At 55.6% G+C, this 12,217-nt stretch overlaps 1 long non-coding RNA gene across 1 annotated transcript; it reads left to right on the forward strand.

The window, feature by feature from the left end:
• Positions 1–2,106: 2,106 nt before the first annotated feature.
• On the forward strand, positions 2,107–6,487 carry LOC122548095 (uncharacterized). The gene is made up of 3 exons (XR_006311172.2): positions 2,107–2,302; positions 2,582–2,701; positions 4,056–6,487. It is a non-coding gene; the product is annotated as an uncharacterized LOC122548095 (long non-coding RNA).
• The last annotated feature ends 5,730 nt before the right edge of the window (positions 6,488–12,217 follow it).

Consider the following 12,217-nt stretch of genomic DNA (forward strand, 5'->3'; position numbering starts at 1 on the left):
AGGTGGGTGAGTGACGGGGAGAGGGAGGGAGGGGGAGTGGGAGGTGGTGAGAGAGGGGGGGAAGAGGGAGGGAGGGGGAGGTGGTGAGAGAGCGGGGGGAGAGAGAGAGAGGGAGGGGCAGGCCCTCTGACATGCAGCACTCCCTTAGCACTGTCCCTCCGACAGTGCGGCGTTCTCTCCGACAGTGTCCACTCCCTCAACACTGACCCGTCTGACAGTGCAGTCCTCCCTCAACACTGACCGTCTGACAGTGCAGTCCTCCCTTAGCACTGGCCATCTGACAGTGCGGCACTCCCTCAACACTGACCATCTGACAGTGCGGCACTCCCCTCAGCACTGACCATCTGACAGTGCGGCACTCCCTCAACACTGACCGTCTGACAGTGCAGTCCCTCCCTCAACACTGACCATCTGACAGTGCAGTCCTCCCTCAAACACTGACCATCTGACAGTGCGGCACTCCCTCAACACTGACCCTCCGACAGTGCAAGCACTCCCCTCAGCACTGATGCTCTGATAGTGCCCACTCCCTCAACACTGACCCTTCGACAGTGCGGCACTCCCTCAGCACTGACCGTCTGACAGTGCGGCACTCCCTCAGCTCTGACCCTCCGACAGTGCGGCACTCCCTCAGCACTGACCCTCCCGACAGTGCGGCACTCCCTCAGCACTGACCGTCTGACAGTGCAGCACTCCCCTCAGCACTGACCCTCCGACAGTGCGGCACTCCCTCAGCACTGACCATCTGACAGTGCGGCTCTCCCTCAGCACTGACCCTCTGACAGTGCGGCACTCCCTCAGCACTGACCATCTGACAGTGCGGCTCTCCCTCAGCACTGACCCTCTGACAGTGCGGCACTCCCTCAGCACTGACCATCTGACAGTGCGGCACTCCCTCAGCACTGACCCTCTGACAGTGCGGCACTCCCTCAGCACTGACCCTCTGACAGTGCGTCTCTCTCCCTCAGCACTGACCCTCTGACAGTGCGGCTCTCCCTCAGCACTGACCCTCTGACAGTGCGGCACTCCCTCAGCACTGACCATCTGACAGTGCAGCTCTCCCTCAGCACTGACCCTCTGACAGTGCGGCTCTCCCTCAGCACTGACCCTCTGACAGTGCGGCTCTCCCTCAGCACTGACCCTCTGACAGTGCGGGCACTCCCCTCAGCACTGACCCTCCGACAGTGCGGCACTCCCTCAGCACTGACCCTCTGACAGTGCGGGCACTCCCTCAGCACTGACCCTTTGACAGTGCCCACTCCCTCAGCACTGACCCTCCGACAGTGCGGCACTCCCTCAGCACTGACCCCCTCTGACAGTGCGGCACTCCCTCAGCACTGACCCTCTGACAGTGCCCCACTCCCTCAGCACTGACCCTCCGACAGTGCGGCACTCCCTCAGCACTGACCCTCTGACAGTGCGGCACTCCCCTCAGCACTGACCCTCCGACAGTGCGGCACTCCCTCAGCACTGACCCTCTGACAGTGCGGCACTCCCTTAGCACTGATGCTCTGACAGTGCGGCACTCCCTTAGCACTGATGCTCTGACAGTGCGGCACTCCCTTAGCACTGATGCTCTGACAGTGCGACACTCCCTCAGCACTGACCCTAGCTCTGTAGTTACGGGTGTACACACATCTGTGTCTGTCTGCTTCTGAAAATGGTGAATTGGATGAGGCCATTCTACCCTGTCTGGTGTTTTCCCTCGTCCCGCTAGGTCGTTTTTGATTTGCTCATCCCAGCTCAGTGCCCTCCACCCCCCCCCCCCACGGTGACCTGTTACCTGTTTGATTGTGGAGAACGTATCTCACAACTCACCCCTCAACTCTGCTTCTGTTACATTTTGAGGAGGAGGGAGTCAGCAGTTTACCTGGACAAGTTGGGGAGTAGTGGAAAATTCAGAGGGAGATGGAGAGAGGGGGTAGAGAAAGCTGCTGTCCCCCTTTTGTCAAATGCTCAGTGACGAGGGTGTGGGCCGTCGTGTGGTATTGGAAAGGATGTGGTAGAAACTCCATTGCGACACTGCTGTTCGGAGCTGGGCCTGGTCTCTGAGGTACCTCACCCCTGTCTGCCACTCTGCCCCCCACCCCCCTCTCTCTCTCTCTGCAGGTAACCTGACATTCCCAGTGTCCAGTACATCCTCGCCTCCCACCACCCAGGGGCTCCCCATCACGGTGGAGTACAACATTGTGGACGGACTGACCCATTCCTTCGGCGATGCTGTGAGCGTTTCCGTGCCTGGAGGAAGTCCCTTGATCCGGGTTCTGGAACGGGCCCGGGATCTGTATCCCGATCGTTTCAGGTACGGCCTACTGTGACGGAGGTGATCGCCTGACTTGGGGGGCCAGTTCATTAGATACACTCGGGAGGGAGCTGGACATGACCCTTGTGGCTAAACGGACCAAGGGGTTTAGAGAGAGAGCAGGAACGGGATACTGAGATTGTATGATCCACCGTCATTGTACTGAATGTTGCTAGAGGCTCAAAGGGCCGAATGGCCTCTCCTACACCTATTGTCTATGTTTCCATGGTAGCTGTTTCTGATTGCCAGTCTGAATGATGCCTCATTTTCTGTTCAAAGCTTTAGTATCACACAGAAACTGTGGGGGCCCATCTCTGACCACCGTCCAGGGTCTAACGGCATCCAGTCAGAACAGAACTTATTGGCAGCTCCTGAGTGGATCCAAGCCACTGGATCAGGGTAAGAATTGACCATAACAAAGTCAGAAATAACTGGGAAATCTCAGCAGGTCTGGCAGCAGCCGCAGAGAGAAATCAGAGTTTCGGGTCCAGTGACCCTTCCTCAGAACTGAATCCACAACAGATAAATAACACAGCTGCAGGTTAATACACAGTAGATCCAGTAGCATTATTCTGTATACCCAGCTCCTGCAGCACTGTACTCTGCATTATTCTTGGTGAAACCATTGTTGATTGTTGGAAAACTGGGTCACTAATGTCCTTTAGGGAAGGAAACTGCCATCCCTACCTGCTGTGACCCACATGTAACTCCAGCTTAGAGTGGTGCTGGAAAAGCACAGCAAGTCAGGCAGCATCCGAGGGGCAGGAAAATCAATGTTTCGGGCAAAAGCCTGAAGAAGGGCTTTTGCCCGAAACGTCGATTTTCCTGCCCCTCGGACGCTGCCTGACCTGCTGTGCTTTACCAGCACCACTCTAATCTAGACTCTGGTTTCCAGCATCTGCAATCTGTGTTTTTACCTCATGTGACTCCAGACCCACAGCAATGTGATTGACTCTTAACTGCTGTCTGGGATGGACAAGGAATTCTGGTCCAGCCAACAGCGCTCTGATCCCATCAATACATTTTTAAAAATCCAATAACTAAACTCTTATAACACTATACCCCGGAGTATTCATTCATTGACATAACTCATGCACAATTGTACACAAGGTTGTAACTCTCTCTCCCCCACCCCTTCCCCAACCTTTCTCTATCTCTCTTCTCTCTTTCTCTTCCCCGCCTCTCTCTGTCTCTCCCTTCTCCAACCTTTCTCTCTCTCTCTCTCTCGCACTCCACTCCCCAGTCTCGCTCTCTCCCCATCTCTCTCTCTCGCTGTCTATCTGTGTCTCTCCATTCGTCAACTGTGGGTGGCACAGTGGCACAGTGGCAAGCACTGCTGCCTCGCAGCACCAGAGAGCCCGGGTTCAATACCCACCTCAGGCGACTGACTGTGTGGAGTTTGCACATTCTCCCCGTGTCTGCGTGGGTTTCCTCCGGGTGCATCCAGTTTCCTCCCACAGTCCAAAACTGTGCAGGTCAGGTGAATTGGCCATGCTAAATTGCCTGTGGTGTTAGGTGAAGGGGTAAATGTAGGGGAATGGGTCTGGTTGGGTTGCTCTTCGGAGGGTCGGTGTGGCCTTGTTGGGCCAAAGCATCTGTTTCCACACTGTAAGTAAAAAAAAAACTCGTACACGAGGTTGTAACTCTCTCTCTCTCTCACACACCTCCCCATCCTCTCCCCCTGTTCCGAACCTAGTTGTTCGGTGTTGAGGAAGAACCCTCAAAGTAATTGTTTATTACTTTGCCTTGCCAGGTATCGGTGATTACAAGCCCAAAGACGGGGAGCAAATCTTTGCAAAATACAGCCACTACTGATAGGGAACTGAGTGCGATTCAGGAAGGGAAATCGAGAACGATGGAACGCAAGGAAGGAATCTTCCCCTTCTCCCATGATGCTGCCTTCCAGTACCATCACAGCATACCTCCTGCTTATTCGGAAATCACCCACCCCTTTCTCCACACGCAGAAGGCGTTCTGCTTTGAACTTGGAAGCCTCTCAAACTAACTGAAAGATGCTGTCTGTATCACCTCTCTGACTGATTAATACTGAGCTCACACCATTCTCTCTTTGTAGCTTTGGTTCCCCATTGTGTCTCCCCTCTCCATGCATCAGCACATTGAAAACCCCGTTACCCCATTTCCAACTCGACAGCAGTTCCCATTCTCTGATAATCCTCCCCACCACCAGGCCATTCACAGACTTCCAGGGAAATACAACGTGCGATGTCTTCCTGTCTGTCTGTGCCTATCTTTATCTCTGTAACCCATGCCAGCCCCTACGCCCCCTCTCTATCTCTGTAACCCTCTCCAGCCACTACACCCCCTCCCTATCTCTGTAACCCCCTTCAGCCCCTACACTCCCTCCCTATCTCTGTAACCCCCCTCCAGCCCCTACATCCACTCCCTATCTCTGTAACCCCCTCCAGCCCCTACACCCCCTTCCTCACTCTGTAACCCCCTCCAGCCCCTACACCCCCTCCCTATCTCTGTAACCCTCTCCAGCCGCTACACCCCCTCCCTATCTCTGTAACCCACTTCAGCCCCTACACCCCCTCACTATCTCTGTAAACCCCTCCAGCCCCTACACCCTTCCCTATCTCTGTAACCCCCTCCAGCCCCTACACCCCCTCCCTATCTCTGTAACCCCCTCCAGCCCCTACACCCCCTCCCTATCTCTGTAACCCCATCCAGCCCCTACGCCCCCTCCCTATCTCTGTAACTTCCTCCGGCCCCTATGCCCCCTCCCTCTCTGTAATCTCCTCCAGCCCCGACAGCCCCTCCCTATCTCTGTAACCCCCTCCAACCCGTATACCCCCTCCCTAGCTCTGTAATCCCCTCCAGCCCCTACATCCCCTCCCTATCTCTGTAACCCCCTCCCGCCCCTACAGCCCCTCCCTATCTCTGTCACCCCCTCCAGCCCCTACAGCCCCTCACTATCTCTGTAACCCCCTACAGCCCCTCCCTATCTCTGTCACCCCCTCCAGCCCCTACAGCCCCTCCCTATCTCTGTCACCCCCTCCAGCCCCTACAGTCCCTCCCTCTCTCTGTCACCCCCTCCAGCCCCTACAGCCCCTCCCTATCTCTGTCACCCCCTCCAGCCCCTACAGCCCCTCCCTATCACTGTAACCCCCTCCAGCCCCTACACCCTCTCCCTATCTCTGTCAACCCCTCCAGCCCCTAAACCCCCTCCCTTTCTCTGTCACCCCCTCCAACCCCTACAGCCCCTCCCTATCTCTGTCACCCCTCTCCAGCCCTTTCACCCCCTCACTATCTCTGTAACCCCCTCCAGCCCCGACACCACTCCCTATCTCTGTAACCCCCTCCAGCCCCTACACCCCCTCACTATCTCTGTAACCCCCTCCAGCCCCTACACCACTCCCTATCTCTGTAACCCCCTCCAGCCCCTACACCCCCTCCCTATCTCTGTAACCCCCCACCCCTACACCCCCTCCCTATCTCTGTAACCCCTCCAGCCCCTACACCCCCTCCCTATCTCTGTAACCCCCTCCCGCCCCTACAGCCCCTCCCTATCTCTGTCACCCCCTCCAGCACCTACAGCCCCTCACTATCTCTGTAACCCCCTACAGTCCCTACCTATCTCTGTCACCCCCTCCAGCCCCTACAGTCCCTCCCTATCTCTGTCACCCCCTCCAGCCCCTACAGCCCCTCCCTATCTCTGTCACCCCCTCCAGCCCCTACAGCCCGTCCCTATCTCTGTCACCCCCTCCAGCCACTACACCCCCTCCCTATCTCTGTAACCCCCTCCAGCCCCTACAGCCCCTCCCTATCTCTGTAACCCCCTACAGCCCGTACAGCGCCTCCCTATCTCTGTCACCCCCTCCAGCCTCTACACACCCTCCCTATCTCTGTAAACCCCTCCAGCCCCTACACTCCCTCCCTATCTCTGTAACCCCCTCCAACCCCTACACCCCCTCCCTATCTCTGTAACCCCCTCCAGCCCCTACACCCCCTCACTATCTCTGTAACCCCCTCCAGCCCCTACACCCCCTCCCGATCTCTGTAACCCCCTCCAGCCCCACACCCCCTCCCTATCTCTGTAACCCCCTCCAGCCCCTACACCCCCTCCCTATCTCTGTAACCCCCTCCAGCCCCTACACCTCCTCCCTATCTCTGTAACCCCCTCCAGCCCCTACACACCCTCCCTATCTCTGTAACCCCTCCAGCCCCTACACCCCCTCCCTATCTCTGTAACTCTCTCCAGCCCCTACACCCCCTCCCTATCTCTGTAACCCCCTCCAGCCCCTACACCCCCTCACTATCTCTGTAACCCCCTCCAGCCCCTACACCCCCTCCCTATCTCTGTAACCCCCTCCAGCCCCTACACCCCCTCCCTATCTCTGTAACCCCCTCCAGCCCCTACACCCCCTCCCTATCTCTGTAACCCCCTCCAGCCCCTACACCCCCTCCCTATCTCTGTAACCCCCTCCAGCCCCACACCCCCTCCCTATCTCTGTAACCCCCTCCAGCCCCTACACCCCCTCCCGATCTCTGTAACCCCCTCCAGCCCCTACACCCCCTCCCTATCTCTGTAACCCCCTCCAGCCCCACACCCCCTCACTATCTCTGTAACCCCCTCCAGCCCCTACACCCCCTCCCGATCTCTGTAACCCCCTCCAGCCCCACACCCCCTCCCTATCTCTGTAACCCCCTCCAGCCCCTACACCCCCTCCCTATCTCTGTAACCCCCTCCAGCCCCTACACCTCCTCCCTATCTCTGTAACCCCCTCCAGCCCCTACACCCCCTCCCTATCTCTGTAACCCCCTCCAGCCCCTACACCCCCTCACTATCTCTGTAACCCCCTCCAGCCCCTACACCCCCTCCCTATCTCTGTAACCCCCTCCAGCCCCTACACCCCCTCCCTATCTCTGTAACCCCCTCCAGCCCCTACACCCCCTCCCTATCTCTGTAACCCCCTCCAGCCCCTACACCCCCTCCCTATCTCTGTATCCCCCTCCAGCCCCTACACCCCCTCCCTATCTCTGTAACCCCCTCCAGCCCTGGACTCTCCAGTGTCCCCTGATTCCTATTGCTCCGCCATTGCAGCCCGTGAGTTCAGGAAATCCCACCCTCCGCCTTCCTGACCCTCCTCACTTCTCCCCGTTTTTAGAATTCCGTTTAAAACTGACTCAAGGCAAGGTCCAGTCCTGACACTCTCTCCCTGGTGAGGCGAGTCTGCAGCTGCTGATGTTATAATCCATGATACTTCCTTCATTTGAAGCTTTTGCCACGATTACTGTTCTGGCTGGTGAATAATTGTCACGTTTACGAGATTCCCACATTCCCTCTCAATATCCAGCTTCAGGAAAAAAACTATCCATTGTGGTGTTCCGGAATGCTGGCCACTTTTCTTATCTTCTCTATCAAATAAAAACCAGATTGACTGGAGTGGCCTCTCATTTGGAATATTAGCTACACAGAGTCTACAGGAACCTTCCCTCAAATTGAAATAGTCAGGCCAGAAATTAAAAAAGGGTTTGGGATTGACCCCCTCAGGTTTGATCCTTCTCCCACCCCATAGACTCCCTACAGTGCAGATGGAGGCCATTTGGCCCATCGGTCAAGGCCAACCCTCCAAAGAGCATCCCGCAGACAGCCACATCAGCCTTCTAAAACCTGTTTAATCTTTGCTTCAAAGACAACCCCTCCACGTCAGGGATCATCGCAGTGAAACTTCCCCGAGCTGTGTCTCGGGGTTGTAGCTGCTGTCCGAATCAGTCCGGGAAAAATTGGCTCCATCCCTATATGACTGACATATGGGGAAAGACTAGATGGACTGGGCTTGTACTCGCTGGAATTTAGAGGAATGACAGGAAGGATCTCGTGGATAGATATAAAATCCTGCTGGGACTGATCAGGCCAGATATAGGAAGGACATTCCCGATTTTGGGCAAGTTCAGAATTGGGAGTCAGAGTCTAAGAATCAGGGATAAGCCATTCCAGATTGAGGTGAGGGAGAATTTCTGCACTCAGAGTTGGGAACCTGTGGAAATCTCTCCCACAGGAAGCTGTTGGGGGCCAGTTCCTTATTTCCTATGCGCTTCTTTATGGGTCTATGCACTGAGTACAGGAGTTGGGAGGTCATGTTGCGGCTCTACAGGGCATTGGTTCGGCCACTTTTGGAATGTCGCATGCAGTTCTGGTCTCCTTCCTATCTGAAGGATGTTGTGAAACTTGAAAGGCTTCAGAAAAGATTTGCAAGAATGTTGCCAGGGTTGGAGGGTCTGAGCTACAGGGAGAGGCTGAACAGGCTGGGGCTGTTTTCCCTGGAGCGTCGGAGGCTGAGGGGTGACCTTATAGAGGTTTATAAAATCATGAGGGGCATGGATAGGGTAAATAGACAAGGTCTATTCCCTGGGGTGGGGGAGTCCAGAACTAGAGGGGCATAGGTTTAGGGTGAGAGGGGAAAGATTTAAACTGGACCTAAGAGGCAACTTTTTCACGCAGAGGGTGGGTTGAGAGGGATACGTGCCGGGTGCTGGCAGGTGGGAGTAGATTGGGTTGGCGTACCTGGTCGGCATGGGCAAGTTGGGCCGAACGGTCTGTTTCTGTGCTGTACATCTTGATGACTCTGTATGTTCAAGGGGGAACTGGACAAGTGGCTAAAGGGGTGTGAGGAGAGGGTGGGAATGGGATCCTGAGATTACATGATCAGCCATGATTGTATTGAAAGATGGTGCAGGCTCGAAGGGCCGAATGGCCTCCTCCTGCACCTATTGTCTGTATCCTCATTCAAAGGTTTGCAATGGGAAGCGTTCTGGAAAAGAGAGTGGAATGTATTCGACACAGTGTGACCTGAGAAATCACAATAAATCCATAACTAATGAGCTCTGGTAATGAGAAAGCAAGAGGCACACTCTCTCACACACACTACAAAGACAGTTTGTCTCCAATCTATTGTCTGCAGGACAATCCCACAGTGGGAGATCAAAGAACACCTTCCACTCTGAGAGTCGTGAGGGCAGGCACTGTGAGGATTTTATCCCCAAAGGTATAGGCTGAAGATTGGCTCATTAACCACCATTTCAAAGGAAGGAGCATGTTCCACAGCTATTCACCTCAGCTGCCACAGACTGTTCCAACCCTGCATTGTTACAACTCCTTTGAAATGGTCACGTCTTCAGAGATTCAGCCAGAACATTGCAAAAGCCATGATAAATTGTTCCAGAATGTTGCACAAATGAGAGACAGACTCACTGGCAATGTCCCACTGGGCCCATCAAGTCAACACCATCCCCTCTGGAGAGCGTCCAACCCAAACCCACCCCATCCCCAAACCCTGCACTTCCCAGGACCAATGCACTCTAACCTGCACATCCCTGGGAAAATATAGCATAGCCAATCCACCCTAACCTGCACGTCCCTGGAGAGTCAGTCCTGAGGGAGTGCAGTGCTGTCAGAAGGTCAGCGCTGAGGGACTGCCACACTGTCAGGCCGACAGTGCTGAGGGAGTGCCGCACTGTCGGAGGATCAGTGCTGAGGGAGTGCCGCACTGGCAGAGGGTCAGTGCAGAGGGAGTGCCACACTGTCGGAGGGTCAGTGCTGAGGAAGTGGGCACTGTCGGAGGGTCAGTGCTGAGGGAGCTCTGCACTGTCAAAGGGTCAGTGCTGAGGAAGTGCCGCACTGTCGAAGGGTCATTGCTGGAGGAGTGCCGCCCTGTTGGAGGGTCAGTGCTGAGGGAACAGGTACTGTTGAAGGGTCAGTGCTGAAGGAGTGCCTCACTGTCGGAGGGTCAGTGCTGAGGGAGCATCGCACTGTTGGAGGTACAGTGCTGAGGAAACAGGTACTGTCGAAGGGTCAGTGCTGAGGGAGTGCCGTGCTGTCGGAGGGTCAGTGCTGAGGGAATGTCGTGCTGTCGGTGGGTCAGTGCTGAGGGAATGTCGTGCTGTCGGTGGGTCAGTGCTGAGGAAGTGCTGGACTGTCGGAGGGTCAGTGCTGAGGGAGTGTCTCACTGTTGGAGGGTCAGTGCTGAGGGAGTATCATACTGTCAGAGGGTCAGTGCTGAAAAGGTGCCGCACTGTCGGGAGGGTTAGTGTAGAGGTAACGAGCACTGTGGGAGGGTCATTGCTGATGGTGTGCCACACTGTCAGAGGGTCAGTGCTGAGGGAGTGGGCACTGTCGGAGGGTCAGTGCTGAGGGAGCGTCGCACTGTCGGAGGGTCAGTGCTGAGGGAGTGGGCACTGTATGAGGATCAGAGCTGAGGAAGTGGGCACTGTTGGAGGGTCAGTGCTGAGGGAGTGCCGCACTGTTGGAGGGTCAGTGCTGAGGGAGTGCCGCACTGTCGGAGGGTCAGTGCTGAGGGAGTGCTGCACTGTCAGAGGGTCAGTGCTGAGGGAGTGCCGCACTGTCGGAGGGTCAGTGCTGAGGCAGTGCCGCACTGTCGGAGGGTCAGTGCTGAGGGAGTGGGCACTGTCGGAGGGTCAGTGCTGAGGGAGTGCCGCACTGTTGGAGGGTCAGTGCTGAGGGAGTGCCGCACTGTCGGAGGGTCAGTGCTGAGGGAGTGCCGCACTGTTGGAGGGTCAGTGCTGAGGGAGTGCCGCACTGTCGGAGGGTCAGTGCTGAGGGAGTGCTGCACTGTCGGAGGGTCAGTGCTGAGGGAGCACTGCACTGTCGGAGGGTCAGTGCTGAGGGAGTGCCGCACAGTCGGAGGGTCAGTGCTGAGGAAGTGCTGCGCTGTCGGAGGTCAGTGCTGAGGGAGTGCTGCACTTGTCAGGGTCAGTGCTGAGATGTACAATAAACTGATTCCTGCTGTGCCCTTCGAGTTGGGTGTGAAATTCTCACGCATGTTTCTGGTAGGTCAAGGGAGTTTCTCGCTGCAGTCCCAAGTCCACTGCTGTCTAAACTTCACCTCAGGAACCTGTCAGAGTCCAGCACTAGGATTGGGATCTTGCTGTGCCCCAATTGATTTCCTCAAGTCGTCCATCCACATGACTCCAGTTTAAATAAAGCCGTTTATCTGTACCACTGAATGATGGCCTGAGGTGGTGACAGGCACCATGGAAATGAAAATGTACCCTGCTCATTTTCCCTTTGTCTGCTTGTTTTCGATTCTCTTATTCCCTAATTCTGTCCCTCTAACTGTCTGTGTGTGTGGACCTCTGTGTGTGTCACCGTGTGTGTGTCACCGTGTGTGTGTGTGTCTGTGTGTGTGTCACCGTGTGTGTGTCACCGTGTGTGTGTGTCACCGCATGTGTGTGTTTGTGTCACCGTGTGTGTGTCACCGTGTGTGTGTCACCGTGTGTGTGTGTGTGTGTGTGTGTGTGTGTCACCGTGTGTGTGTGTGTGTGTCACTGTGTGTGTGTGTGTGTGTGTGTCACCGCGTGTGTGTGTTTGTGTCACCGTGTGTGTGTCTGTGTGTGTGTGTGTGTCACTGTGTGTGTGTGTGTCACCGTGTGTGTATTGCCGTGTGTGTGTGTGTCACCGTGTGTGTATCGCCGTGTGTGTGTGTGACCGTGTGTGTGTGTGTCTCTCTCTCTCTCTCTCTCTTTGTCCTTTCTCTCCCTATCACCTTTTCTGTGGTCTGTCACTCCATCTCCCTCTGTCTGTCCTTGTTTCTGTCTCTCTCTGTATATCTGTGTCTCCTCCTGTCTTTCTCTCTCTCTCTCTCTCTCTCTTTCTCTGACTTTGTTTCTGTCTGGATTAGTGGTGCTGGCAGAGCACAGCAGTTCAGGCAGCATCCAAGGAGCAGCGAAATCGACGTTTCGGGCAAAAGCCATTCATTCCTGATGAAGGGCTTTTGCCCGAAACGTCGATTTTACTGCTCCTCGGATGCTGCCTGAACTGCTGTGCTCTGGCAGCACCACCGATCCAGAATCTGGTTTCCAGCATCTGTAGTCATTGTTTTTACCTCTTTGTTCCTGTCTGCCTGTGTCTCTCTCTGCCTCTCTCTCTCCATT

This window comes from Chiloscyllium plagiosum, unplaced genomic scaffold (assembly GCF_037043375.1).
Source record: "Chiloscyllium plagiosum isolate Xiang-an unplaced genomic scaffold, Cpla_swu_hap1 HiC_scaffold_38, whole genome shotgun sequence".
NCBI lineage: Eukaryota > Metazoa > Chordata > Chondrichthyes > Orectolobiformes > Hemiscylliidae > Chiloscyllium > Chiloscyllium plagiosum.